The sequence below is a fragment of the Pseudophryne corroboree genome, chromosome 5 (assembly GCF_028390025.1).
Source record: "Pseudophryne corroboree isolate aPseCor3 chromosome 5, aPseCor3.hap2, whole genome shotgun sequence".
Classification (NCBI taxonomy): domain Eukaryota; kingdom Metazoa; phylum Chordata; class Amphibia; order Anura; family Myobatrachidae; genus Pseudophryne; species Pseudophryne corroboree.
In genome coordinates, this window is record NC_086448.1 from 267359805 (window position 1) to 267384213 (window position 24409).

At 48.4% G+C, this 24409-nt stretch overlaps 1 protein-coding gene across 2 annotated transcripts in view; it reads left to right on the forward strand.

Moving 5' to 3' along the window:
• The window catches only part of GASK1A (golgi associated kinase 1A), a 112022-nt gene that overhangs the window by 32897 nt on the left and 54716 nt on the right, over positions 1-24409 (forward strand). The window lies entirely within an intron of this gene.

Sequence of the window (24409 nt, forward strand, 5' to 3'; positions counted from 1 at the left end):
GATCATTAAGTATGAAAAGGTTCAAAAAAAGAAAAAAATCGTGAAAACTCATGTTGACCTTTTAACCTGGCGACCTAGACCATGTCGACCTAGTTACTGTCGACCAATAGTGGTCGACCTAGTTACTGTCGACCTAGAGACCGGATCCCCATTATCTGAGTTAGTCACCCATAGATATAGCTGAGTAAGTCATCCAGGCATTATCGTGAGTTAGTCACTCATAGATATAGCTGAGTTAGACATCCATACGTTATCTGAGCTAGTCACCCATAGATATAGCTGAGTTAGACACCCATACGTTATCTGAGCTAGTCACCCATAGATATAGCTGAGTTAGACACCCATACGTTATCTGAGCTAGTCACCCATAGATATAGCTGAGTTAGACACCCATACGTTATCTGAGCTAGTCACCCATAGATATAGCTGAGTTAGACACCCATACGTTATCTGAGCTAGTCACCCATAGATATAGCTGAGTTAGACATCCATACATTATCTGAGCTAGTCACCCATAGATATAGCTGAGTTAGACACCCATACATTAACTGAGCTAGTCACCCATAGATATAGCTGAGTTAGACACCCATACGTTATCTGAGCTAGTCACCCATAGATATAGCTGAGTTAGACACCCATACGTTATCTGAGCTAGTCACCCATAGATATAGCTGAGTTAGACATCCATACATTATCTGAGCTAGTCACCCATAGATATAGCTGAGTTAGACACCCGTACATTAACTGAGCTAGTCACCCATAGATATAGCTGAGTTAGACACCCATACATTATCTGAGCTAGTCACCCATAGATATAGCTGAGTTAGACACCCATACATTAACTGAGCTAGTCACCCATAGATATAGCTGAGTTAGACACCCATACATTATCTGAGCTAGTCACCCATAGATATAGCTGAGCTAGTCACCAATACATTATCTGAGCTAGTCACCCATAGATATAGCTGAGTTAGTCACCAATGCATTATCTGAGCTAGTCACCCATAGATATAGCTGAGCTAGTCACCAATACATTATCTGAGCTAGTCACCCATAGATATAGCTGAGTTAGTCACCAATACATTATCTGAGCTAGTCACCCATAGATATAGCTGAGTTAGTCACCAATACATTATCTGAGCTAGTCACCCATAGATATAGCTGAGTTAGACACCCATACATTATCTGAGCTAGTCACCCATAGATATAGCTGAGTTAGTCACCAATACATTATCTGAGCTAGTCACCCATAGATATAGCTGAGTTAGACACTCATACATTATCTGAGCTAGTCACCCATAGATATAGCTGAGTTAGACACCCATACATTATCTGAGCTAGTCACCCATAGATATAGCTGAGTTAGTCACCAATACATTATCTGAGCTAGTCACCCATAGATATAGCTGAGTTAGTCACCAATACATTATCTGAGCTAGTCACCCATAGATATAGCTGAGTTAGACACCCATACATTATCTGAGCTAGTCACCCATAGATATAGCTGAGTTAGTCACCAATACATTATCTGAGCTAGTCACCCATAGATATAGCTGAGTTGGACAAAGATCTGATCACTCAGTTGGCTGCACATTGCATCTGTCAGTGTAAGCAGGTGAAATCAAAAGTTAATGCAATATTAAATGACATATTATACTAGATAGATAGATAGATAGATAGATAGATAGATAGATAGATAGATAGATAGATAGATAGATAATCCCTTTTTTATATGACGTCACAGGGGTTCTGCAGTACGTAACAAAGTACATAAACAATTAAGCAAAACAATATTGCCAAGAACCAATATACTGTAAGTCTGTTTGGACTGAAACAGAAAAGAGTACTGCGCTAAGTAAACCTGAAATGTATAAATAAGGTCTGCTCCCTCTCAGATGAAACAATGAGGCTCAAAAATAATATAAATTGTAATTTGTATTTGTAAAATTACAATTTACAGTATTATTATTTTTGAGCCTCATTGTTTCCTCCTGCAGCATTTGCATATTTACACGCAGCAGCTACGTCCAAAGAAACAGCTGCTGTGTGTACACTGTGTCCATCTCTGAATCTTTTACCTCCATGGTATCTAAGCAATTCAATTTTCTGGTGGTGCTTTAAGATGCTTGATATTTTTATTTTTGCCTTGTAGTTGAATGCAAATTGTTGCCTATTGTCCACTTCAGGCTGAACGAGGCTGGCCGCAGCGACCTTCAGCCTGCTTGATCCTCCTGTCCGCAGCTTCATCATGAATATCTTTAGTTATGATATGTTTCTGAAACTTTTTATAACATCTTTTTGAAGGTTATTAGTTACTTTTTATATAAGGCTACATGCATTTTAGGTTTAATGATTCTACCCTGCATTAGATCACGGTGCAGAACATATTGCCTATAGCTGGGTACCCAGAGAATACATTGGCTTATCATGCAACACTGTACACACAATGCTTACATCAGGTGGCTGGAAGAAAAAGCTATTTAATATTAATTTCACAATATAATTATTGTAAGGTGCTTTACTCATAACATATCATGCAGGTGGAAGTCATGTCCAAAAATATGCATTGCTCTTAGGGGGTAATTCAGGATGCGGCGAGAAGCTCCATGCCAGCGTGCTGGAGCTGAGCTGGTAGGGAGCTACTTGCCAGGTACAAAAGCATCGACACTGCGCAATGCTTTTGTAACTGTGCGGCGGGGCAGAGCCAGACATGCGGGGCGAACTAGCCCTGTACTGGGCGTCCCGCCGCATGTCTGTGAAAGTGATCGGAGATGTGCTAAATTTAGCACATCTACAATCAACTCTGAATTACCCCCTATGTGATGTGTCAGCCCAATTAGCAGTTCAGTGGCTTAACCAGTAGTGTGGTTTATTGAAGATAGTAGGTACAGCCATATTCACTGTAGTTACACTGGTTTAGGCATATAGGGGAGCAGAGAAGTAGCAGGTCACTAGTTGGTGTATGTACATGCAATTGGTGCAGGGTTGCTGGAACAGCGTAAAAAAGGCAGGCAATGCAGAATCTCTCTGGAGCTAAGGGAAAGACTTCTGTCTCCCACTGTATCACTCTGCTCAGTAACAAGATGGTGCCGCACATGCACAGTACTATCTACAGTTGCCATCTTGGCTAGGGAATGATTCATCCCAGAAGGAACCATCTTGGAGTATGCAAAGTAGTGCACTCCTATACCAACGAAAGTGAGATTTCCTGCACGACTCCAGTAAATCTATTTATTATTGTGCATTCTGCGACTGCCCCTTAGGTACGTATACATTTTGTGTATTTTGCTTTACTTTAACTAAAATATTTGTAAAAACTAGATTCATAAAATATTCCTAGAGTCATTCTAAAGGTGCCCATACACTAGGCAGAGGTATTGCATGCGATACCCCTTCAACTCCCGGCAGCTCCCGGACTCACAATATCAAGAGGTCAGGGGGCATATTCATCATCCTTTAAATGTCACAATTTCCACACACCCCAGGTAATGTAGAAATTGTGACATTCATCAAACTCTGAAAAAGCATTTTTTTTTCCGGAGTTTGAAAGGGAAACTGTTCACTACCCTGAGATGGGGAACAGCTTCCCGAATGTGTGCACAAGCTGCTGGCAGCAAGTGTAAAAGCATATAGCGGCGGGAGCTACTCGCTGTACGCGGTACAGCAGGTGCACCCGCAGATAGCCAGCCCCGGAGACAATGGGGGTAATTCCACGTTGATCGCAGCAGGAATTCTGTTAGCAATTGGGCAAAACCATGTACACTGCAGGGGAGGCAGATATAACATGTGCAGAGAGAGTTAGATTTGGGTGTGGTGTGTTCAATCTGCAATCTAATTTGCAGTGTAAAATTAAAGCAGCCAGTTTTTACACAGCACAGAAACAAAATAACCCACCCAAATCTAACTCTCTCTGCAAATGTTATATCTGCCTCCCCTGCAGTGCACATGGTTTTGCCCAACTGCTAAAAAATTTCCTGCTGCGATCAACTTGGAATTACCCCCAATATACTGTAGGTGCATAAAGAATGGGCAGCTAGAGGAGAAAGTTATCACTTTCCAAAAAACTGCCTTCTCAAAAAGCCCAGTTTTTCGGAAGTGATAATTTTCTCATGGGGTCATAACGAATACTGAAAAAATTTAATTCAATGAGAACTAAAAACTAAAAATTCTCATTCACATTTTTTTCATGATGAATATGTCCCCAGGTCACCTCACTCACGATGTGCTAACGTTAAATTCCATGCGACAGGGCCCGCTGCAGGTAAGATCTGAAAACCCTACTTACGACCCTCGAGAGCGTGCCTCGGATCGTGATCATAAGTGGACCACACATGATGTGGTCTACTTACTCGCGATACGTTGTGCCGATGCGTCGATATTGCGCCAAAAAGGCACAATATCGTCCTAATGTGTGGGCACCTTTAGTCTTTTCAGTAGGTTTTGCCTTACAGATATTCCACTCCTTCTAACTTCCTATGGAAATGCTGGGTAAGGCCTGCTAAGTGTACTGTGTATTGCAATACAAACAAGAAGCACATGGTAGCTATTTAGCTGAATGTTTCCTTCTGGATGATTCTAGTACACGCCTTCAGAAAAGCTGCATTTGAGGCAAATTTATGTTTCTTTTGAAGTCATTTTTCCAAGAGCACTGGCAGATGACTGGGTTTTGTAGATCAATATCCATAAGAAAATAACTAACTCATAACTACTTAAGCACAATGATTTAACCAACCTACAGATGTGTACTTATACTTCTAGAGTCTATATGCCATACGGCTTGGCACAACTGAAACGCTCCTAGAGGAGTAGTGTACTGTAGTATTCTTTACATTTTGCATCACAGACGCACATACCTACTGTACCCGGCTTACAATTTTCCAGCCACATAAGCATAATAGGATGTATGTCTAAGCCATTCCCATGGGACATATTTTGGTGCGCATGCACAACATGTAAGTGCATATATGTATGTCAGAGGAATCGCATGTACAACAATAAATTAGGTCCTTAATGCACATTTTGATATAATAGTGGATGCCCATCTACTGTGACAAGTAGCATATTATATAGAAATCTATGTACATGGGGTCTATTTACTAAGCCTTGGATGGAGATGAAGTACCAGCCAATCAGCTCCTAACTGCCATGTCACAGGCTAGATTTAAAAAAATTACAGTTAGGAGCTGATTGGATGGTACTTTATCTCCATCCAAGGCTTAGTAAATTGACCGCCCTGGGGTCTATGTACTAAGCCCATGGAGAGAGATAAAGTAGACAGAGATAAAGTACTTGCCAATCACCTCTTAACTGCCATGTCACAGGCTGTGTTTGACAAATGACAGTTAGGAGCTGATTGGTTAGGACTTTTATTCATGATGCAGTGAAAAGAGTGGAGAAGTGAGCTAGTGGGGAAGTTGCCCATGGCAACCAATCAGCTGCTCTGTATAATTTTATAGTATGCAAATGATTATTGTTTGCCAATACCAATGGTGATTGGTTGCCATGGCGACTTCTCCACTGGCTCACTTCTCCACACTTTTCACTGCTTCATGAATAGACCCCTTTATCTCCTACTTTATCTCCATCCAAGGCTTAGTAAATAGACCCCATTTCCATACACTTTATCTGTCTCCAAGACTTAGTACATAGACCCTTTAGACAAATGAGACAGAGTAGGTTCTTTGGGGTCTATTCATGAAGCAGTGAAAAGTGTGAATTGAGCCAGTGGAGAAATTGCCCATGGCAACCAATCAGCTTTAAAGTAACATTTATGAAGTGCGTTCTATAAAATTATACATAACGGCTGATTGGTTGCCATGGTCAACTTCTCTAGTGTTCCTTCTAGGATTCAAATAGGGCAGGGCGCCGGACTCCAGGGGCATATTGGCACGCGCGCTGCCAAGCCGCACGCGCGCCCATGTAACATAGGGGGCGTGGCCATGCAAACGTCATTTTAGTGGGCGATGCGGCCTACAAACATTGCTATAGGGGGCGTCTGTGACCGGCGACGTCACTGTTGGGGGCGTGCGGTGCTGGGCTTCCCCCAGCTCTCTCCCATAGCATGAATGGATGCATCTTTACATGCTGGGAGGGCAGGAAGCAGGCGGCTGTTCTAGCAGGACGCCGCAGAATGGGCAGGGCGGATCATGCCTTTAAAAAATCGGGCAGGGTGCGGCGCCCTGCTAACACAGCCTAGCGTGAACACTACTTCTCCACTCTTTTCACTTCATTAATATAGGCCTGATAGTTACAGAATTGGACACATTCTGTGGGATGTAATGGAGTCCGAGATCGCCGGAGGTGCGGGATGCCGGCTGACCTTGGACATTTTTTTAAAGAGGTAATCACTTACAAGGCAAAACTATGCCTTGTAAGTGATTGACCCTCTAAAATAATGCCTGAGATCGGCTGGCATCCTGCACCTCCGGTGATCTCGGACTCCCGCCACTGGTGTAGGTTTCCGTATGCAGTTGATGGGCAATTACAATTTCGTAAACATTTTTTGATCCACACATGATTTACACCATAAAGTGTACATAGAAAACATTAGCAGCGTATCAGAGCATAAGTACCATACACAATAGAGGACCAAAGCATAATTACATAGCCTAAGAACCAAATCTTAATATCACACCACATACTGGGTAGGACATATAACAGGGGTAAGGGTAGAGCAACATGCTGAAACTAGCAGAGGCATGCAGTCGCAGGAGGAAATGTATTCTGTACTGTGTGGAGTTTGTATATTCTCCCCGTACTTGCGTGGGTTTCCTACGGGTACTCCGGTTTCCTCCCACAATCCAAAAATATACTGGCAGGTTAACTGGCTCCCAACAAAATTAACTCTAGGGTGAATGTGTGTGGTCGGGAATATAGATTGTATACTCCACTGGGGCAGGGACTGATGTGAATGGCCAATTCTCTGTAAAGCGCTGCGGAATATGTGTGCGCTATATAAATAACTGGTAATCAATAAATAATACTCTGTGATTCCTGAACCCATTGTATGGGCGAGCAAACAGAATCAGAGCCATTGCATGGGAAAATCGTACAAGGGAGCAGAGCACTGGTGAAATGGATAGTGCAATGGAGGTACAAGAGTTTGGAGGGCCCTGCCCATAAGAGCTTACATAGTAAGGGAAAGGGATAAAAGTGGAAGGGTGAACTGGGAATGGTATATGCAGGAGGAGTAGAGGAGACTTGTGGTTATATATTAGTGCTTTTGAGTTTCTTATACATATGTTTCCTTTTCTGCTTATTATGTGATAAACCTTGGTCCCTGTCATTTACCCTATGAAATCAAATTCTTTATGTGTTGGAGAATTAGAGAAAAAAGAAACTTGGAAAAGGGCCCAAAAGAGCTGGCAGTCAATGATGATGCTGCGGCAAGAGATGGTGGAAGAATTGTATGAGGTTAAGAAACCCACATGCTTGCTTTAACATCACTGACAGCTTATGATTCAAGCAGCATGTAAGTTTGTGTTTATCAGCTGGTTTTCCCTTTCTTTTCTCTGCGCTCTATGCCGGATCAGGCAGCTTCAGTTCCAGATTTACTGAGCTGTGGGTTTGGAAGCTGAAAAGTCAAACCACATCCAATGTGTGGCCTTAGTGCTTAGTTTGAGAGGCACATAGTCTGTGGACCATGTGGAGAAGTCTAAATGCCATGTTGATGGTCATGTGGGGAATTTAAGTAGGTTGTGAAGGGCATGTAAAGAGGTTTGAGTGACATATGGTGGAAGTTTGGAGCCAGCAAAAGGCATATGGAGGTTTTTGAGATTAGTAATGTGGGGTTCTGAGTAGGGCTGTGCTTGCCTGGGAATAGGGTGGCATCTGCTCCCAGATTGATACGATTTAAGCCCTTGGGAGATGGAGAGGATAGGGGACACTAGCTGCGTTCATCCCCTTGTTGCATGCCTGGGAGACAGAAAGAAGATGCATCTTCTGACAGTCTCCGGTCTGCAGAATTCTTGGACATTTAGCTTCTGCCCAGTGCACTGCTATGCTGCTGATTGGTGGAGAGATATGGATATTCACCAGTCACAGTGGTAGAACATCTCCACACACTAATTGGTGTGCAGCTGGAGGTATCCACTAATAAGAGTGCAAGAGGGAGGCTCCAAGGTCTGGAGCAGCTACAAGGGACAGAAAAATCCAGAAGGCATGGTGACTTTCCTGACTGGGTCACCCAAAGATCTGAGGTCTGAACGTCACAGAATGGAAACAGACACCTATAGTCTCCTTTATATTACCAGCTCCCATTTTTCTTGCATCCTAGAGGATGCTGGGCTCCATATTAGTACCATGGGGTATAGACGGGTCCAGCAGGAGCCATTGGCACTTTAAGAGATTAACAGTGTGGGCTGGCTCCTCCCTCTATGCCCCTCCTACCAGACTCCGTTTAGAAAATGTGCCCGGAGGAGCCAGTCACAGCTAGGGGAGCTCTACAGAGTTTTCCTAGAAAAGTTTAGTTTTAGAGTTTATTTTTTTACAGGAGGCTGCTGGCAACAGCCTGCCTGCATTGAGGGACTGAGGGGGGGAGCATTGTCAGCCCTGCGGGGTTTTGAGCCACTGACTCCGCTGACTGGACATTGAGCTCCAGAGGGGACAGATCGCGCCCCGCCACAGGGGAACGCTCACCCCGGCAGCCAGCCGCCACCCCCTTGCAGAGATGAAGTGTGGCGAGTGAGTCACTGTCCCCCCTTACAAGCGGGGGGTCAGTGTGAAGAGGGCGGATTAAGGAGACTCAGCGGTACTGCAGTGCGGCGATGTGAGGGGCGCCCTGAGCTGGCGCCTGGCCCTAAAACTGACCAAATCCAGCCTGTCGGGGTCTGCGGATCTCAGCCAGCACCAAAATTCCTCAGGCCAGTATAATCTTCAGAGCGGGAAGACAGTGCCATTAAGGGGGCGGAGCTTCTCCTCAGAGCAGACCCAGCAGCGTTCAGCGCCATTTTCCTGCCTGCAGCTCACTGCCAGTGGATGAACAGGTCCCTCCAGAGCACCTCCAGCTATCTGTACGGTACCAGGGGGTTGTAGAAGGGGGGCAGGCTGTGTAAAGACTGTGTCACCTATTAAGGGACACAGTCAGCGCTGGTCTGGGGTCTCCTTATACCTATAATAGCGCTGTGTGTGAGTTGGCTCCAATCTCTGTGTCTCTCTGCCATTCTTGGGGGGGAAACTCTGTCTACCCAGTACCCTGTGTGTTTGTGGGGTGTTTGGTGTGTATGTGCAACATGTCTAGGGACACTGTTTCATATGCTGCAGGGGATTTATCTTCCCAGGAAGACTCCATACCATGTAATCAGGATTGCACTGTTGTAGCGCATATCCCAGCTAGACAGCCAGAATGGTTAGTCTCTCTGAGGGGGACTATTTCTCAGATTTCTGATAGGGTAGCTAGAACTGAGCATGCCACTCAAGTTTTGCAATCCTCTATGGCCGTATGCTCTGATACTGCTTCCTCGGGGTCCCCTGCGGTACATTCTCACAAACGTGCACTTGCAAGTCTCATGCAGGATGACACGGACATCGATTCTGACGCTGCAGACGGTGACGGGGATGTGTTGAGGGGGACAGCTTCACTTGCTAAGGGGGTGCAGTTGATGATTGAAGCTGTTAGAGACGTGTTACACATTTCTGACACAGCTCCCGAGCAGGTAGAGGAGGCCTTTTTCACAGATAATAAAAAGCCCCCCCTCTCACCTTCCTGGCATCCAAAGAATTAAATGCTATCTTTGAAAAAGCCTGGGAATCTCCGGAGAAGAAATTCCAAATCCCTTAGAGGGTTTTGGTTGCTTTTCCCTTCCCAGAGGAAGATAGGAAAAAATGGGAGTCCGATAGTCGACGCCTCTGTCTCTAGGCTGTCCAAACAGGTGGTGCTACCAGTCCAGGGATCTACCGCGTTGAAGGACCCGCCAGATCGCAAGGTGGATGCTACGCTAAAATCCATTTACACGGCTTCAGGGGCTATATTGCGGCCCACTATAGCCTGTGCTTGGATTGCAAAAGCTATTGCCAGGTGGTCTATCACTCTGCAGGAGGAATCGACTATGCTGGATAGAGGTGACGTTGATTTGTTTATCAATATTCAGGATTCTGCAGGTTTCCTGGTAGATTCCATGAAGGACCTGGGTTCCATGGCTGCGGGGATCTCCTCCATGTCTGTCTCGGCTCGCAGGGGTCTCTGGCTGCGCCAATGGTCTATGGACGCGGAATCCAGGAAGAGTGTGGAGGGCCTACCATATACAGGTCAGGCTCTCTTTGGGGAGGCGCTGGATGCGTGGATTGCCACGGCTACCGCGGGTAAGTCTCCTTTCTCTGACGTCCTAGTGGATGCTGGGTACTCCGTAAGGACCATGTGGAATAGACGGGCTCCGCAGGAGACTGGGTACTCTTAAAAGAAAGATTAGGTACTATATCTGGTATTCACTGCCTCCTCCCTCTATGCCCCTCCTCCAGACCTCAGTTAGAATCTGTGCCCGGCCAGAGCTGGATGCACTCTAGGGGCTCTCCTGAGCTTCCTAGAAAGAAAGTATTTGTTAGGTTTTTTATTTTCAGTGAGATCTGCTGGCAACAGACTCACTGCTACGTGGGACTGAGGGGAGAGAAGCGAACCTACCTGCTTGGAGCTAGCTTGGGCTTCTTAGGCTACTGGACACCATTAGCTCCAGAGGGATCGAACACAGGCCCAGTCCTCGGTCGTCCGGTCCCGGAGCCACGCCACCGTCCCCCTTGCAGAGCCAGAAGAACCGAAGAGAAGTTGAAAATCGGCGGCTGAAGACTCCGGTCTTCATTAAGGTAGCGCACAGCACTGCAGCTGTGCGCCATTGCTCCCTCTGCACACTCCGGTCACTGATGGGTGCAGGGCGCTGGGGGGGGGCGCCCTGGGCAGCAATTAGAGTACCTTACATGGCTAAATAGCACATAATACAGCTAATATACTGTATATGTGCATAATCCCCCACCATAAAGCATATAAAAAAGCGGGAGAAGTCCGCCGAGAAAGGGGCGGGGCTATCTTCCTCAGCACACGGGCGCCATTTTCTCTTCACAGCTCCGCTGGAAGGCAGCTCCCCAGGCTCTCCCCTGCAGTTTCCAGGCTTCAAGGGTAAAAAAGAGAGGGGGGGCACTAAATTTAGGCGCAAACTGTGTATAATAAGCTGCTATAGGGAAAAATCACTCACTTTAGTGTAAATCCCTGGTTATATAGCGCTGTGGTGTGTGCTGGCATACTCTCTCTCTGTCTCCCCAAAGGACTTTGTGGGGTCCTGTCCTCAGTCAGAGCATTCCCTGTGTGTGTGTGCGGTGTGTCGGTACGGCTGTGTCGACATGTTTGATGAGGACGCTTACGTGGAGGCGGAGCAGGAGCCAATAAGTGTGATGTCGCCCCCTGCGGGGCCGACACCAGAGTGGATGGATATGTGGAAGGTATTAACCGACAGTGTCAACTCCTTGCATAAAAGGTTCGATGACGTAACAGCTTTGGGACAGCCGGCATCTCAGCCCGCGCCTGCCCAAACGTCTCAGAGGCCATCAGGGGCTCAAAAACGTCCGCTACCTCAGATGGCAGACACAGATGTCGACACTGAGTCTGACTCCAGTGTCGACGAGGATGAGACAAATGTACAATCCACCAGGGCCATCCGATGTATGATTACGGCAATGAAAAATGTGTTGCACATTTCTGACATTAACCCGGTTACCACAAAAAAGGGTATTATGTTTGGGGAGAAAAAGCAGCCAGTAACTTTTCCCCCATCTGATGAGTTAAATGAATTGTGTGAAGAAGCGTGGTGTTCCCCAGATAAGAAACTAGTGATTTCTAAGCGGTTACTAATGGCATACCCTTTCCCGCCAACGGATAGGTTACGCTGGGAGACATCCCCTAGGGTGGACAAGGCGCTCACACGCTTATCAAAAAAGGTGGCACTGCCGTCTCAGGATACGGCCGCCTTAAAGGAGCCTGCAGATAGAAAGCAGGAGGCTATCCTGAAGTCTGTGTATACACACTCAGGTACTATACTGAGACCTGCTATTGCTTCAGCATGGATGTGTAGTGCTGCAGCAGCATGGTCTGATTCCCTGTCAGATAACATTGATTCCCTTGACAGGGATACTATTTTGCTAACTATAGAGCATATTAAAGACGTAGTCTTATATATGAGAGATGCACAGAGGGACATTTGCCGGCTGGCATCTAGAATTAATGCAATGTCCATTTCTGCCAGGAGAGTATTATGGACTCGGCAGTGGACAGGTGATGCTGATTCTAAAAGGCACATGGAAGTTTTGCCTTATAAGGGTGAGGAATTGTTTGGGGACGGTCTCTCGGATCTCGTGTCCACAGCAATAGCTGGGAAATTGACTTTTTTACCTCAGGTTCCCTCACAGCCTAAGAAAGCACCGTATTATCAAGTACAGTCCTTTCGGCCTCAGAAAGGCAAGCGGGTCAGAGGCGCGTCCTTTCTGCCCAGAGGCAGGGGTAGAGGGAAAAATCTGCACCAGACAGCCAGTTCCCAGGAACAAATATCCTCCCCTGCTTCCACTAAGTCCACCGCATGACGCTGGGGCTCCACAGGTGGAGCCAGGTGCGGTGGGGGCCCGTCTCCGGAACTTCAGCGACCAGTGGGTTCGCTCACAGGTGGATCTCTGGGTTCTACAGGTATCTCAGGGATACAAGCTGGAGTTCGAGACGTCTCCCCCTCGCCGTTACCTCAAATCAGCCTTGCCTGCTACTCCCAAGGAAAGGGAGGTAGTACTGGCGGCAATTCACAAGCTGTACCTCCAGCAGGTGATAATCAAAGTTCCTCTCCTTCAACAGGGACGAGGTTACTATTCCACAATGTTTGTGATACCGAAACCAGACGGTTCGGTGAGACCCATTCTAAACTTAAAATCCTTGAACACTTATACAGGTTGAGTATCCCATATCCATATATTCCGAAATACGGAATATTCCGAAATACGGACTTTTTTGAGTGAGAGTGAGATAGTGAAACCTTTGTTTTTTGATGTCTCAATGTACACAAACTTTGTTTTATACACAAAGTTATTAAAAATATTGTATTAAATGACCTTCAGGCTGTGTGTATAAGGTGTATATGAAACATAAATGAATTGTGTGAATGTAGACACACTTTGTTTAATGCACAAAGTTATAAAAAATATTGGCTAAAATGACCTTCAGGCTGTGTGTATAAGGTGTATATGTATCATAAATGCATTCTGTGCTTAGATTTAGGTCCCATCACCATGATATCTCACTATGGTATGCAATTATTCCAAAATACGGAAAAATCCCATATCCAAAATACCTCTGGTCCCAAGCATTTTGGATAAGGGAGACTCAACCTGTATAAGGAAGTTCAAGTTCAAAATAGGATCGCTCAGGGCGGTTATTGCAAGCCTGGAAGAGGGGGATTTTATGGTGTCACTGGACATCATGGATGCTTACCTACATGTCCCCATTTACCCACCTCACCAGGAGTACCTCAAGGTTGTGGTACAGAACTGCCATTACCAATTCCAGACGTTGCCGTTGGGTCTGTCCACGGCACCGAGGGTGTGTACCAAGGTAATGGCCGAAATGATGATACTACTTCGAAAGAAGGGAGTTATAATTATCCCGTACTTGGACGATCTCCTTATAAAGGCGAGGTCCAAGGAGCAGTTGTTGATCGGTGTAGCACTATCTCAGGAAGTGCTACAACAGCACGGCTGGATTCTGAATATCCCAAAGTCGCAGCTGGTTCCTACGACGCGTCTGCTGATATTGGGCATGTTACTGGACACAGAACAGAAGAAGGTGTTTTTCCCGGAGGAGAAGGCCAAGGAGTTGTCATCTCTGGTCAGAGACCTCCTGAAACCAAAACAGGTGTCGGTGCATCATTGCACGCGAGTCCTGGGAAAGATGGTAGCTTCTTACGAAGCAATTCCCTTCGGCAGGTTCCATGCAAGGAACTTTCAGTGGGACCTGTTAGTCAAGTGAGGATCGCATCTTCAGATGCATCGACTGATCACCCTGTCTCTGAGGGTCAGGGTGTCTCTGCTGTGGTGGCTGCAGAGTGCTCATCTTCTCGAGGGCCGCAGATTCGGCATTCAGGACTGGGTCCTGGTGACCACGGATGCAAGCCTCCGAGGTTGGGGAGCAGTCATTCAGGGAAGAAACTTCTAAGGACAATGGTCGAGTCAGGAGATTTCCCTACACATAAATATTCTGGACCTAAGGGCCATTTACAATGCCCTAAGTCAAGCAGAACCCCTGCTTCAAAACCAGCCGGTGCCGATTCAGTCAGACAACATCACGGCTGTCGCCCATGTAAACCGAGACAAGGCGGCACAAGAAGCAGGATGGCATTGGCAGAAGCCACAAGGATTCTCCGATGGGCGGAGAATCACGTGCTAACACTGTCAGCAGTGTTCATTCCGGGTGTGGAAAACTAGGAAGCAGACTTCCTCAGCAGGCACGACCTCCACCCGGGAGAGTGGGGACTTCATCCAGAAGTCTTCACGCAGATTGTAGACCGTTGGGAATGGCCACAGGTGGACATGATGGCGTCCCGCCTCAACAAAAAGCTAAAAAAGTATTGCGCCAGGTCACGAGACCCTCAGGCGATAGCTGTGGACGCATTAGTGACACCGTGGATGTACCAGTCGGTTTATGTGTTCCCTCCTCTTCCTCTCATACCCAAGGTACGGAGGATAGTAAGTAAGAAAGGAGTAAGAACTATACTCGTAGTTCCGGTTTGGCCAAGAAGAACTTGGTACCCAGAACTACAAGAAATGATCTCGGAGGACCCATGGCCTCTGTCTCTCAGACAGGACCTGTTACTGCAGGGGCCCTGTCTGTTCCAAGACTTACCGCGGCTGCGTTTGAAGGCTTGGCGGTTGAACGCCGGATCCTAACTGAAAAGGGCGTTCCAGATGAAGTGATTCCTACGCTGTTAAAGGCTAGGAAAGACGCTGCCTGAAGTTCAGACGTTGTTAAGGGAGTGCTGCATATTCAGCCCCTTTTTTGTGCTTCCAGTGGCACCTTGGGATCTCAACGTAGTGTTGGATTTCCTAAAATCACATTGTTTTGAGCCACTTCAGACCGTGGAGTTGAAGTATCTCACGTGGAAAGTGGTCATGCTTTTGGCCTTGGCTTCGGCTAGGCGTGTGTCAGAATTGGCGGCTTTGTCATGTAAAAGCCCTTATCTGATCTTCCATATGGACAGGGCAGAATTGAGGACTCGTACCCAATTTCTCCCTAAGGTGGTATCAGCATTTCATTTGAACCAACCTATTGTGGTGCCTGCGGCTACACGGGACTTGGAGGATTCCAAGTTGCTGGACGTAGTCCGGGCCCTGAAAATCTATGTTTCCAGGACGGCTAGAGTCAGAAAAACTGACTCGCTGTTTATCCTGCATGCACCCAACAAGCTGGGTGCTCCTGCATCTAAAAGCAGACTATTGCTCGCTGGATCTGCAGCACGATTCAACTTGCACATTCTGCGGCTGGACTGCCGCATCCTAAATCAGTCAAAGCCCATTCCACGAGGAAGGTGGGCTCTTCTTGGGCGGCTGCCCGAGGGGTCTCGGCTTAACAACTTGGCCGAGCTGCTACCTGGTCGGGGTCAAACACATTTGCAAAATTCTACAAGTTTGATATCCTGGCTGAGGAGGACCTTGAGTTTGCTCATTCGGTGCTGCAGAGTCATCCGCACTCTCCCGCCCGTTTGGGAGCTTTGGTATAATCCCCATGGTCCTTACTGAGTACCCAGCATCCACTAGGACGTCAGAGAAAATAAGAATTTACTCACCGGTAATTCTATTTCTCGTAGTCCGTAGTGGATGCTGGGAGCCCGTCCCAAGTGCGGACTTCTGCAATACTTGTATATAGTTATTGCTTAACTATAGGGTTATTGTTCTGAGCCATCTGTTGAATGAGGCTCAGCGATTGTTCATACTGTTAACTGGGTATAGTTATCACAAGTTGTACGGTGTGATTGGTGTGGCTGGTATGAGTCTTACCCTGGATTCCAAATCCTTTCCTAGTAATGTCAGCTCTTCCGGGCACAGTTTCCCTAACTGAGGTCTGGAGGAGGGACATAGAGGGAGGAGCCAGTGCACACCAGATATAGTACCTAATCTTTCTTTTAAGAGTGCCCAGTCTCCTGCGGAGCCCGTCTATTCCCCATGGTCCTTACGGAGTACCCAGCATCCACTACGGACTACGAGAAATAGAATTACCGGTGAGTAAATTCTTATTTCTCCTTCATCCACTAGGGGCCACTGGAGCGTAGTTACAATGGGGAATAGTAGGCAGTAATTGGGAGCTGGCACTTTAAAAAATTCTAACCCTGTGGCTAGCTCCTCCCCTACTATCTCCCCTCCAAGCCAGTCTTAGTTTAGTGCCCAAGGGAGCTGGTTCACTTGGGTTTAGCTGAAGAAATTTTTATTTTTTCTTTATTATTTTATTTTTTCTAACTTACACTCACAGACTGGCAGCTCTGCCACTGCCAGTCTGCACCGTGGGAGCTGCCGGCGGGGTCCCATCGCAGCTGCGTGCGGCTCGGGATGGGCCCCGGCTGAGGGAGACACTGAGCTCTCCTGAGTTGGCGGACACTCCATCCAGCAGAAGATTCCGGCAGCACGGCAGCGGTGAGTATCTGACGGCCGGACACCGCTGCGTGCGGAGTGTGTCGGGGCCACCCTCCACCACTGAAAGGTGTGTATATCCCCCCCACCCAGACTGTTGGGATGAAGGGGTGACAGGGGGGTTCTGAAGACTTGATTTTATCATTGGTGACACAGTGACTGAGCACCCTTACACCCTAACCCCCCCCCCCCTTCCCCCCACCTCGGATTATTATTATTATTCATTTTTTATTTATTTAAAAAAAAAAAGTAACAGCGCTGTGCCGCGCTCGCCCGCCCGCCAGCCGCCCGCTCTCCTCACTGCTCGGATCCCCGCCAGCGCGGCTCACATAGCCGCTACAGGGATCCGACATACGCATTGCAGTTTTAAATTTGGCGCGTCAAGGAGGGGGGCGGGGCTTAATCCCGCTCTGCGCGCCCGGAAGTACAGCGCGCCGGGGACCCGTTCTTTTCCTATCAGCAGCGCGGGACGGAGGCCACGCGACACAGCAAAAGTAGTTACAGTGGGGAAGGGGGGCACTCGGGGGCACTACAGGTACGAGATTTGTTTATTGCAGCCTGTCACTGCACACAGTATCGTGCAGGACAGATCGGCTGCTGTGGCTACATTCTTTTCCCTGCTTCCCTCCCCTCCCTCTCATTCTGCCTATAGCTGTTTCCTGTGGGGGAAGGTTATCAAGTTAGGTGCTGCCATGGCCACTAAAGGCTCCAAGGCAGCTCAAAAGCAGGGTCAGGTTTTAGGTGAGGAGTCACAGCAATCAGCCCAGCCCTCCTCAGAACCCCAGAGCGCCCCGACATGGACGACACAACTCACAGAGGTGATGTCCCTGCTGACTGGGGAACTTAAAGCCTCTCGGAAAGATAGAGAGGCGGCCCAGTTCCGACAGCTTGTCCCGATACCGGCGCCAGAACCTGCATGGGCAGTCTCATTGGCAAAGTCAGTGGAAGGGCTTTCCAGGGCTGTAATACCTTCCCAAGCCCCGTCCTTTAGTCCCCCCCAACAGGCTGCAAAAAAGAGATTGCTAGCCTCGGTGTTACAGGACTTTGACGATGATATGCCTCAATTAGATGAGGCGGGGGTAGATGTACAGGATATACACGATGTGGATATCCAGGATACTGACGATCAGGTATATGGGGACTCTGAACCAGTAGCTCAGGGTATAGAGGCTCTTATTACTGCTATTCGCTCAGTCTTACAGGTGGAGGAGACGGAAGACATCTTACGCCCTTCAAGGTTTGGCACCGACCAATACCTGCCGGTGACTTTTCCAGTTTCGGAGGAGCTGGATGCGCTTATAACAGCAGCCTGGAAGCATCCAGACACGAAATTTCAGGTATCAAGGAAAATGTTGTCTTCCTATCCTTTTCCCGCAGGTAGCAGAACGCGCTATGAGAACTCTCCGATCGTGGATCCTTCGGTGTCTCATCTGTCCAAAAAGACGGTCCTGCCTGTTCCGGGGGCAACTTCTCTTAAGGAGGCGTCAGATAGGAAGTTGGAGTCTACCTTAAAGAATATTTACTCTGCGGCAGGGGTTTTGCAGCGCCCGGCCCAGGTAGGTTGTTGGGTCAACAAGGCAATCGAAGCGTGGGCGGAACAATTGTCCTCTGGAATTCGTGACGAATTACCGGCGGATCAATTGATAGACTTGGCAGAACACATCCGTGAATCAGCCCTTTATCTTTGCGAAGCGTCCAAGGACATAGGTGTTCTTGGAGCTAGAATTTCCGCTTTAACAATCGCGGCCCGCAGAGCACTATGGCTCCGGCATTGGCATGCGGATACGGAATCCAAAAGGGCGGCAGAGGCGTTACCCTTTACGGGTGAGGTTCTGTTTGGTAAGGATCTGGATGCCTGGATCTCTACGGCCACGGGGGGTAGGTCGTCTTATCTTCCTTCTGCTGCTCCAGCCGCTCGCAGACCATATAGGGGTCCCTCTTTTCGATCCTTTCGTGCCCCTTCCAGGTTTCGAGGACAGGCCAGGGGTGGAGCTTCTACCTTCCGTGGCCATAGAGGTAGAGGCGGCGGCAGGGGTAGAGGTTCCGCAGCCTCAGCCCAGTCAGACGTTAAGTCTTCTGGCATTGCCACCGCATGACGGGCCTTCCTCCCACCTGGGAGATCACAGGGTGGGAGCTCGTTTGTGGGATTTCAAGGAGGTCTGGATACAGTCCTGCCCAGATGCCTGGGTCCGGGATCTCATCACTTGCGGTTACAAGCTCGTATTTCAGGAACAACCACCCCAGCGGTTCTTTACCACGGGTTTGCCAGTTTCCGACAACCGGGGAGTTGCCTTACAAACCGCGGTCCAGAAGCTTCTGTCTGCAAGGGTTGTGATCCCTGTTCCCTCGCATCATCGAAAACAGGGCTTTTACTCAAGCCTGTTTCTAGTACCGAAGCCGGACGGCTCAGTCAGACCAATCCTGAACTTGAAAGATCTCAATCCGTATTTGAAGGTGTTCAGGTTCAAGATGGAGTCCCTCCAGTCTGTCATTGCGGGGTTGGAAAAAGACGAGTTTCTGGCATCCTTAGACATCAAGGACGCATACTTACACGTTCCCATTTGGCCTCCTCACCAGGCTTTTCTCCGGTTCGCAATACAGGACGCTCATTTACAGTTCCAGGCCCTTCCTTTCGGTCTCTCTTCTGCCCCCAGAGTGTTCACAAAGATCATGGCGGTCATGATGGCCCTGCTTCGGAAGCAGGGTGTGACAATTGTTCCCTATCTGGACGATCTGCTAATAAAAGCAAGCTCAGCAGAACGGTTACTTCAGAATATCCGGATGACACAGGACCTTCTGATCCGACACGGGTGGGTCCTGAATTTCCCGAAGTCTCACTTATGTCCCGCACAACGGCTGTTGTTTCTGGGAATGATTCTCGACACAGTCCATCAGAGGGTTTTCCTTCCGCGGGACAAGATACTTTCTCTGCAGACACTGGTAAGACTGGTCCTTCAACACCGTCGGGTGTCAGTATATCTGTGCGTTCGCCTGCTGGGAAAGATGGTCGCAGCGTTCGAGGCTCTTCCGTACGGTCGCTTCCACTCTCGACCGTTTCAGCTATGTCTTCTAAATCAATGGTCAGGATCTCATCTGTTCCTTCATCAGCGGGTGACGCTATCTCCAAAGGCACGGTCATCACTGCTCTGGTGGCTCCAATCGACCCATCTGTTGGAAGGAAGACGGTTCGGCATATGGGATTGGACTCTCCTCACCACGGACGCCAGTCTGCGAGGCTGGGGAGCAGTGACCCTGGGACATCAGTTTCAGGGGCGCTGGTCAATCCACGAATCCGCTCTCCACATAAACATCCTCGAACTAAGGGCGGTGTACAACGCCCTGCTGCAGGCACATCACCTCCTGCGAGGTCGAGCGGTCAGAGTTCAGTCCGACAACGCCACGACGGTAGCATACATCAACCGTCAGGGCGGCACTCGCAGCCGCGCAGCGATGAGGGAAGTCACCAACATCCTTCTCTGGGCGGAGAAGTATGCCCTGTCCTTCTCGGCAATATTCATTCCGGGAGTGGACAATTGGGAAGCCGACTATCTAAGCCGGCAGGACATGCACCCGGGAGAATGGTCACTACATCCCCAGGTGTTTTGGCAACTGGTCCGCCGGTGGGGAAAACCGCAGATCGATCTCATGGCGTCCCGCCTGAACCATCAGTTGCCTCTTTACTACTCTCGGACGAGGGACCCGGCGGCGGCGGGCGTGGATGCTCTCACGGCTCCTTGGAATTTCCAGTTTGTTTACCTCTTTCCTCCGTTCCCGCTGTTGCCGAAGGTTCTGCAACGCATCAAGAGAGAAGACGCTCTGGTTCTCCTAGTGGCTCCAGATTGGCCACGCAGGGTTTGGTACTCCGCTCTACATCTGTTGTCGGTGGCCGAGCCTTGGCCCCTACCACTACGAGACGACCTTCTACAACAGGGTCCTTTTTGTTATCCAGACTTACGCAGGCTACGTTTGACGGCGTGGCTGTTGAGAAAGCCATCTTGACCAGGAAGGGGATTCCTCGTACAGTTATACCTACTATGCTTCGGGCTAGGAAGTCTGTTACATCTTCTCACTACTACCGCATTTGGAAGGCTTATGTAGCATGGTGTGAACGTCGAGAATATTCCCCTTCCGTGTATAGCTTAGCCCGTCTTCTCCGTTTTTTGCAGGCGGGTTTTTCAGCAGGCCTAAGACTGGGCTCACTAAAAGTGCAGGTCTCTGCTCTTTCGGTTTACTTCCAGAAACGGTTAGCCTTGCTGCCTGAGGTTCAGACCTTCTTTCAGGGGGTTCTTCGAATACAGCCTCCCTTCCGTCCTCCGACAGCGCCATGGGACCTCAGTTTGGTCCTGTCCTTTCTGCAGTCTTCATTGTTTGAGCCCCTGGAATCAGTAGAGATAAAATATCTCACCTGGAAGGTGGTTCTACTCCTGGCGCTGGCTTCAGCTAGACGAGTGTCAGAACTAGGGGCTCTCTCTTGCAGGTCTCCTTACCTGGTGTTTCATGCGGATAGGGCCGAGCTTCGTACTCGTATGTCCTTTCTACCAAAAGTGGTGTCTGATTTTCACATCAATCAGCCGCTTGTAGTACCGGCCCTCTCAGGGGACTCTCCGGATGTGAGATCATTGGACGTTGTAAGAGCGCTCAAGATCTATGTGGATAGGACTTCGGCTATTCGGAAGTCTGATTCCTTATTTGTGCTGTACGACGCTGCCCGCCGGGGTTGGCCGGCCTCTAAGCAGACCTTGTCTCGATGGATTCGACTGACCATCAGACAAGCTTATTTGGCGGCTTCTCGGGAACCTCCATCTTCCATTTCAGCACACTCCACACGCTCTGTGGGACCTTCTTGGGCGGCTGCCCGGGGGGTCTCTATGACTACTTTATGTCGGGCGGCAACTAGAGATGAGCGCCTGAAATTTTTCGGGTTTTGTGTTTTGGTTTTGGGTTCGGTTCCGCGGCCGTGTTTTGGGTTCGAACGCGTTTTGGCAAAACCTCACCGAATTTTTTTTGTCGGATTCGGGTGTGTTTTGGATTCGGGTGTTTTTTTCCAAAAACACTAAAAAACAGCTTAAATCATAGAATTTGGGGGTCATTTTGATCCCAAAGTATTATTAACCTCAAAAACCATAATTTCCACTCATTTTCAGTCTATTCTGAATACCTCACACCTCACAATATTATTTTTAGTCCTAAAATTTGCACCGAGGTCGCTGTGTGAGTAAGATAAGCGACCCTAGTGGCCGACACAAACACCGGGCCCATCTAGGAGTGGCACTGCAGTGTCACGCAGGATGTCCCTTCCAAAAAACCCTCCCCAAACAGCACATGACGCAAAGAAAAAAAGAGGCGCAATGAGGTAGCTGTGTGAGTAAGATTAGCGACCCTAGTGGCCGACACAAACACCGGGCCCATCTAGGAGTGGCACTGCAGTGTCACGCAGGATGGCCCTTCCAAAAAACCCTCCCCAAACAGCACATGACGCAAAGAAAAAAAGAGGCGCAATGAGGTAGCTGTGTGAGTAAGATTAGCGACCCTAGTGGCCGACACAAACACCGGGCCCATCTAGGAGTGGCACTGCAGTGTCACGCAGGATGTCCCTTCCAAAAAACCCTCCCCAAACAGCACATGACGCAAAGAAAAAAAGAGGCGCAATGAGGTAGCTGACTGTGTGAGTAAGATTAGCGACCCTAGTGGCCGTCACAAACACCGGGCCCATCTAGGAGTGGCACTGCAGTGTCACGCAGGATGTCCCTTCCAAAAAAACCCTCCCCAATCAGCACATGATGCAAAGAAAAAGAAAAGAAAAAAGAGGTGCAAGATGGAATTGTCCTTGGGCCCTCCCACCCACCCTTATGTTGTATAAACAAAACAGGACATGCACACTTTAACCAACCCATCATTTCAGTGACAGGGTCTGCCACACGACTGTGACTGATATGACGGGTTGGTTTGGACCCCCCCCAAAAAAGAAGCAATTAATCTCTCCTTGCACAAACTGGCTCTACAGAGGCAAGATGTCCACCTCATCTTCACCCTCCGATATATCACCGTGTACATCCCCCTCCTCACAGATTATCAATTCGTCCCCACTGGAATCCACCATCTCAGCTCCCTGTGTACTTTGTGGAGGCAATTGCTGCTGGTCAATGTCTCCGCGGAGGAATTGATTATAATTCATTTTAATGAACATCATCTTCTCCACATTTTCTGGATGTAACCTCGTACGCCGATTGCTGACAAGGTGAGCGGCGGCACTAAACACTCTTTCGGAGTACACACTTGTGGGAGGGCAACTTAGGTAGAATAAAGCCAGTTTGTGCAAGGGCCTCCAAATTGCCTCTTTTTCCTGCCAGTATAAGTACGGACTGTGTGACGTGCCTACTTGGATGCGGTCACTCATATAATCCTCCACCATTCTATCAATGTTGAGAGAATCATATGCAGTGACAGTAGACGACATGTCCGTAATCGTTGTCAGGTCCTTCAGTCCGGACCAGATGTCAGCATCAGCAGTCGCTCCAGACTGCCCTGCATCACCGCCAGCGGGTGGGCTCGGAATTCTGAGCCTTTTCCTCGCACCCCCAGTTGCGGGAGAATGTGAAGGAGGAGATGTTGACAGGTCGCGTTCCGCTTGACTTGACAATTTTGTCACCAGCAGGTCTTTCAACCCCAGCAGACCTGTGTCTGCCGGAAAGAGAGATCCAAGGTAGGCTTTAAATCTAGGATCGAGCACGGTGGCCAAAATGTAGTGCTCTGATTTCAACAGATTGACCACCCGTGAATCCTTGTTAAGCGAATTAAGGGCTGCATCCACAAGTCCCACATGCCTAGCGGAATCGCTCCCTTTTAGCTCCTTCTTCAATGCCTCCAGCTTCTTCTGCAAAAGCCTGATGAGGGGAATGACCTGACTCAGGCTGGCAGTGTCTGAACTGACTTCACGTGTGGCAAGTTCAAAGGGCATCAGAACCTTGCACAACGTTGAAATCATTCTCCACTGCACTTGAGACAGGTGCATTCCATCTCCTATATCGTGCTCAATTGTATAGGCTTGAATGGCCTTTTGCTGCTCCTCCAACCTCTGAAGCATATAGAGGGTTGAATTCCACCTCGTTACCACTTCTTGCTTCAGATGATGGCAGGGCAGGTTCAGTAGTTTTTGGTGGTGCTCCAGTCTTCTGTACGTGGTGCCTGTACGCCGAAAGTGTCCCGCAATTTTTCTGGCCACCGACAGCATCTCTTGCACGCCCCTGTCGTTTTTAAAAAAATTCTGCACCACCAAATTCAAGGTATGTGCAAAACATGGGACGTGCTGGAATTTGCCCATATTTAATGCACACACAATATTGCTGGCGTTGTCCGATGCCACAAATCCACAGGAGAGTCCAATTGGGGTAAGCCATTCCGCGATGATCTTCCTCAGTTGCCGTAAGAGGTTTTCAGCTGTGTGCGTATTCTGGAAAGCGGTGATACAAAGCGTAGCCTGCCTAGGAAAGAGTTGGCGTTTGCGAGATGCTGCTACTGGTGCCGCCGCTGCTGTTCTTGCGGCGGGAGTCCATACATCTACCCAGTGGGCTGTCACAGTCATATAGTCCTGACCCTGCCCTGCTCCACTTGTCCACATGTCCGTGGTTAAGTGGACATTGGGTACAACTGCATTTTTTAGGAGACTGGTGAGTCTTTTTCTGACGTCCGTGTACATTCTCGGTATCGCCTGCCTAGAGAAGTGGAACCTAGATGGTATTTGGTAACGGGGGCACACTGCCTCAATAAATTGTCT